Genomic DNA, 6,457 nt, shown 5'->3' with positions numbered 1-6,457 from the left:
AACATATATACACAATATGTACACAAAACCCTAGACCCGGCAACTCCGAAGGACGTGGAGTTTACCGACCAGGCTGAACTTGGGCAACACCTAATGAGGAGGTCTACCCGTATGTCTATCTGAACCTGCACACATGAAATGCAGCGTCCCCATAAAAGGGACGTCAGTATGAAATAATGTACAGAGTATGTAAGGCAATACAATAACTGAAAGCTGAAACTGAAATGATAATATAATAACTGAAAGTAACTGGGAGTCAAAGATGATCTAAAGATATACTTACCTGTTGATACTGACTCAACTCCTTCAATATAGTAAGTAGAATAAATGTCTGGCCCTATAACGCTCGGTACGTGTAACTGCTCGGCCGTAGTAGGCTCACTCATAGGCGCTCGGTCATACTAGGCCCTGTATCTCAGCCATTCCGAGCTCGCTCATAGGTGCTCGGCCACAGTAGGCTCATTATATAACTTACTATCTGATTAGAGGTTGCCCAATAGGGGCCTGCCCACCGATTATAGCTCGATGGTGGTAAAAATACTATAATACTGTATATATATATATATATATATATATATATATATATATATATATATATGAAGACAATGCTCAATTGAATATAAAGTCCCGATAAGGGAGAACCTGGTTGGCATTGGCCCAAGTGTCCTTTACCACATATGTCACACCGCAGCGGAAATGACCATGTCTTCCCTGAACCTCACTGTCGCTGCAAACCCGATGCCCGTGAGCTCTTACCTGGTCCTGACTGAGTATAGAGGTCATACCTGTAACCCTGTAACTGAGGTGGCGGAGGCCTAGGTGGCCGTCCGAAGTACTGGGGCCTATAACTAACCTAAGGCTGTTCCTGAGACTTGGGAAATCTCATCCTCTTACGCTGCCCTTGCTCAGTCCTCTTTGTACCCTGCTGCCGACGCCTACCCCTTTCTATATTCTGGGCGAATGCCTTAATCCGGGAGATATCCATACTATCCTGCAATACAGCAGTAGCACATTCCTCGGTCAACTCTGGGGCCAACCCTGCTATAAACCTGTGGATCCTGTCCCGCATAGTAGCAACTATGGATGGTGCATATTTGGCTAATGAGTCAAAATAGAGATTATACTCTCAAACACTCATATTGCCCTGCTTGAGGGCTAGAAACTGATTGACCCGAGCCTGTCAGATCTCCCGCGGTAAGTACTGGTCAAGGAAGGCATCTGAAAAATTCACCCAAATAGCTAGAGGTGCATCACGTCCCCTGGACCTCTCCCATCCCTCATACCAAAGGATGACTATATCTCATAGTCGAAAACCTGCTAGCTCAACTGCCTCTTTCTCCGTGGCATGCATAACCCGAAAGATCTTGTGAAGCTGATCTATGAAATCCTGCGGGTCCTCCCTCTGATCTGTCCCCGTGAACTTTGGGGGAGTCAAAGCAATAAACTCTCGAACCCTTGAACTCCTAGACCCCTCAGAAGATCCTGCACTAGCTGATGCCCTATCCTGTTGCTGGGTAGCTACCAACTGTGTCAACAAATTCACCGCACTCCTCAAGTCCTGATCTAATGGAAGTGGAGGGGGAAATGGATGTGCGGTATCCCTAGGAATCTCCTCAGGTAGTGGAGGAGCCGGTAATGGCTGAGTAGGGGTCTCACCGTGGGCCTCAGACTAGGCCCCATCTACTGGGGGTACCCTGCTGGTCCCCTCACCTGCTGCTGTATCTCTCTTCTAGATACCATAGTCTTCCTAGTCACCGTCATCTGTGTATGCAAACACCAACACATAAGTTTAACTCAAATTTTCTCTAACTCAGTTCTACAACACGATTAAGATTTGGAAGAAGGGTAACCAACTCCTAAATTCCCTGTAGTTCCCTGCTTATATAATGTGGTGCACAACACATCTATAAATAAGATCCTACTAGATACGACTTGTAGACTCCCTAGGAAAGAACTGCTCTGATACCAAGTTTATCATGCCCGAACCTAGGGGCGAGACCGGCACCCAGTGCCTCACTTAACATAGCATACCAACTTGCGATTGAGGGACTCTGAACATACAATTTCATACTTTGGCCACAGGGCCACATTGCAAGACAATTTACGAAGCAAAATATAAAACAAAACGGAAATTAGCTTTGACTAAACATCAATATAAAGATGGGCCGACAAGGACGTCATAACTACTACAGCTGACAAACCAACAAAATATACATACAAAGCCTACAAGACCAACATGCTGCACTAACTGACAAGATATGTCTGCAAGCCTCTACTGATGGATATACTGTGATCGAAACAGGGCCCCAACCTACCCATAACATATATACACAAAACCCTAGACACGGCAACTCCGGAGGACGTGGAGCTTACCGATCAGGCTGAACTCGGGCAACACCTACTGAGGAGGTCTACCCGTCTGTCTATCTGAACCTGTACGCATGAAATGCAGTGTCCCCAGAAAAAGGACGCCAGTACAAAATAATGTACCGAGTATGTAAGGCAATAAAATAACTGAAAGTTGAAATTAAATTAATAATATAATAACTGAAAGTAATTGGGAGTCAAAGATGATATAGAGATATACTTACCTGCTGATACTGAATCAACTCCTTCAATATAGTAAGTAAAATAAATATCCGGCCCTATAAGGCTCGGAACGTGTAACTGCTCAGTCGTAGTAGGCTCACTCATAGGCGATCGACCATACTAGGGTCTGTATCTCGACCATCCCGGGCTCGCGCATAGGCGCTCAACCACAGTAGGCTTGGTATATAACTTACCATCTAATCAGAGGTTGCCCAATAGGGGTCTGTCCACCGATTATTGCTCGATGGTGGTGAAAATACTGTAATACTGTATATATATAGACCCTCTGCTCTCTTGACTGGAAGAACACAATACTCAATTGAATATAAAGTCCCGATAAGGGAGGATACTGTAACTTATGAGACTAGGATAATGTATATAAATTCGGGAGTATGAACTTCTCTTTATGCCTCGTTATCAAGCACATGTAGTTATGAGATCATGCCAAAATGAAGGAAAGACTTAGCCTTAACATACCTTATCACAATATTTCCAATCACCAAGTTGAAATCACCTCTTTGCACCTTAATCTACAACAACGATAATAATACTATCATTAAGTTACAAAAGGTACAACTATCGCATAACGAACAATAAGCTTATTTTGTATTAAAACGGGCAGCATCTCCTCTATAATCCTTACTTTCTCTAAATTCAAGATAACACCAACAACACAAGAACACAACGATAACAACATATATACATTATTTTCCAACCTTATATACACCACAAAATACTACAAAACAGCCCAACACACCCCAATCTCTTCATACATAAAACGACCACCGTAGTAGTGTCAAACAACCTGAAAATATTACGACGAACGACCATCCCACCACCCTGAATTTATGTAGTGTTTCTCCACACCCTTCCTGCTCAAAAACTCCACAAAACAGTAGTAAAACACGCAGCCCAACATCAACACAAAACAGTCCACAAAACAGTCTGCTACAAGTGAATAACTCGAACGCACAGCTTCCGATCACCGTCCCGTGAGTTCTTACAAATATATAACGACTTACTATGCATTTACAGTAGACAAAGATGGATAAAAGAGATCAGTAAACTTACCTTATTTGTTGGATAACTCAGCTCCTAGCTTGATTCTTTAAACTCTAGGTTTTACCTCCAATTAGAACTTGAAAGGGAGAGAAAATTAATTAGGGTTTTTGTTCAATTTTTGGGAGGATTTTTGCAGAGTTTATGTATGGTTATTATGCCCTATTATTCATCTAATATATGAATTAAATAGTCCTTTAAAAGGCTTCTTTGGACGACCCAAACTGGCCTATTTTCAGACTCTCATTTAAGCAAGTAGGTGACACACCTACTTGTCACCTAGCAGCTTGCACAGTCTTACAAAAACACATATATATCTCTACTCCGATGGAATATGGATTAACGGTTCAATGAGTTAGAAACTAGACTAATAGATCTTAAATTTGATAGGTGGAACACCCCATAACTCTAAGTATATTGGGAGAAAATCGCAGTTACATTTGACCCAAAGTTTCAGTAAAACTTATGAACGTAACTTGTGATGACTTTCATCGACTTTTGTTCCATAACTCGCTTGACTTCAAAACATAACACACGACTATCATACAACTAACATAACTATATATCATGTTAAGCACCCTAGTCTCACCCCAAAATTACATGTTATAACATTCCCAACTTGTCGACTTTCGACAAAACATTATTTTCTTCAATTCCTTTAGGTTATGAACCTTCCAACCCTCTTTGTACTTGTTGTTCATGATTTTCAACATTTTTAACCTCCGAGGTAACATCATAACTTACTTTATATACTTTCAAAGATGATCTCATTTTTTGTCTTACATTAGTTTGCTTAAGACACACTTTTACATACAAAAATATAGGGTGTAACAATCCCAGATATCCCGAGGCCTAGTGGTGAGCTGCTTCCTGAGCAGTTCTGCAGCCCCTAGAGTCTCTCTTTTTATTTATATTCTGTCTAATTTATTTCGGATAGTAGTTAGAGTTTTGTATATTCTACTAGTTGCTCATACACTTGTGACACCAGGTCTTGGCGCACACACTAGTAGACTCTATAATTTTGGAGTACTTATATCATTATGTTTGCCACTCAGTTGTCTTCGCTTCATTTATTAAATTTTCTACTCCTTAATTTCTTATTAAATATAATTTAATTACTTGAAAACTTATTAAAAAGAGGAATAACCTGTTTAATTCACTATTGGCTTGCCTAGCGGTAACGTTGGGCCCCATCACTGTCCATAGGAGATATTTGATCGTGACTGCCCCATATAATGATTTTGGACTTAAGAGCGTGTCTGGATGTTTATTTTTGACTTAGGAGCGTTTCCGAATGTTGATTTGGAGGTCCGTAGGTCATTTCGGCGTGATTTGGCGAAAGTTGGAAAATTAAAGGTTTGGAGTTTGGAAAGTTTGAATGAGAGTTGACTTTATTGATATCGGGGTCGGATCCTGATTTTGAAAGTTGGGATAAGTCCGACATGTCAATTATGACTTGTATGCAAAATTTGAAATCAATCGGAGTTGTTTTGGTATGAATCGGCATTACTTTTGGAATTCAGAAGTTTATAATTTTCTTAGGCTTGAATCGATGCACGATTCATGATTCTAGAGTTGTTTGATGTGATTTGACGCTTCGAGCGTGTTCGTATGATATTTTAGGACTTATTGGTATTTTTGGTTGAGGTCCCAGTGGCCTCATGTGTAATTCAGATCCTGTTCGGCACATTTCGGAACCTTGAAGATTGTTGAATTTGGTGCTTCAGGTGTCCTCATACGCGATCGCGAGTGGATTAACGCGATCACGAAGAATAGTTTGGCACTGGAGGAAATTTTCTCTATGCGATCGTGGGAAGAGGTCTGCGATCGCTGAAGGCTGGTTTTCAGTGAATTACGAGCGCGTGAAGGAGGTCACGTTAGCGCAGAAGTATTAAAGGGCTGCAGGTCCACGCGTTTTGTTCATCGCGGTCGCGTGGTGTGTTCCGTGATCGCGTCTCTTATTGAGGCAGTGTTTTGCATTCGCGTGTGATCTTCCTCCATCGCGGAGTGTTAATTTGGGCAGCAACATTTTTGTGCTTCGCGAACGCGAGGCATTTTCCGCGTTCGCGAAGAAGAAATCACAGGGCAACAGACTTAAATTGCAAAACGAGGGTTCTATCTCATATTTTATAATTTGGACTTAGAGAGCTCGGTGTGAGGCGAATTATCGGGAGATTTTCAGAGAGATTATTGGGGTAAGAATTCCTAACTCAGTTTTGGTTAAATTATACGAATCTATTGTTGTTTTTATTATCTAATTAGGGATTTGAGTTGGAAATTTGGGGAAGAATTTGTGAAACTTCTTACGCTAAAATTTGAGGATTTTTAAGGCGATTTGAGGTCGGATTTGAGTAATTCTTGTATGGTTGGACTCGTTATCGAATGGGTGTTCGGATTTTATAATTTTGGTCGGGTTCCGAGGTACGGGCCCAGGTTGAATTTTTGGGTTGACTTTTTAATTCTTTGCAAAGATCGTAATTTCATTATTTGAATTAGCTTCTTATAGTTATATTTATAGTATGATGTTGTTTTGGCTATATTCGAGCCGTCCAGAGTTGGATAATCAAGGGAAAGACCTACTAGTGGATTGATTTAGTGTGATTCTAGGTAAGTTGCCTAACATTATGTGGGAAAATTACCCCTTAGAATTTGTGTTGGTTGTGATAATTTTTATATGTGAAAGTCGTGTACGCAAGGTGATGAGTGTGTATACGGGCTAAATGTGGAAGTTACCAGTTTTAGCTATACAGATTCCTTTCATGCCGTAATTAATTTAACGTAACATGTTATAGTCATCATTTCTAGTCTA

The sequence above is a fragment of the Nicotiana tomentosiformis genome, chromosome 3, assembly GCF_000390325.3.
Source record: "Nicotiana tomentosiformis chromosome 3, ASM39032v3, whole genome shotgun sequence".
Lineage (NCBI taxonomy): Eukaryota > Viridiplantae > Streptophyta > Magnoliopsida > Solanales > Solanaceae > Nicotiana > Nicotiana tomentosiformis.
This window is presented reverse-complemented; position numbering follows the sequence as displayed.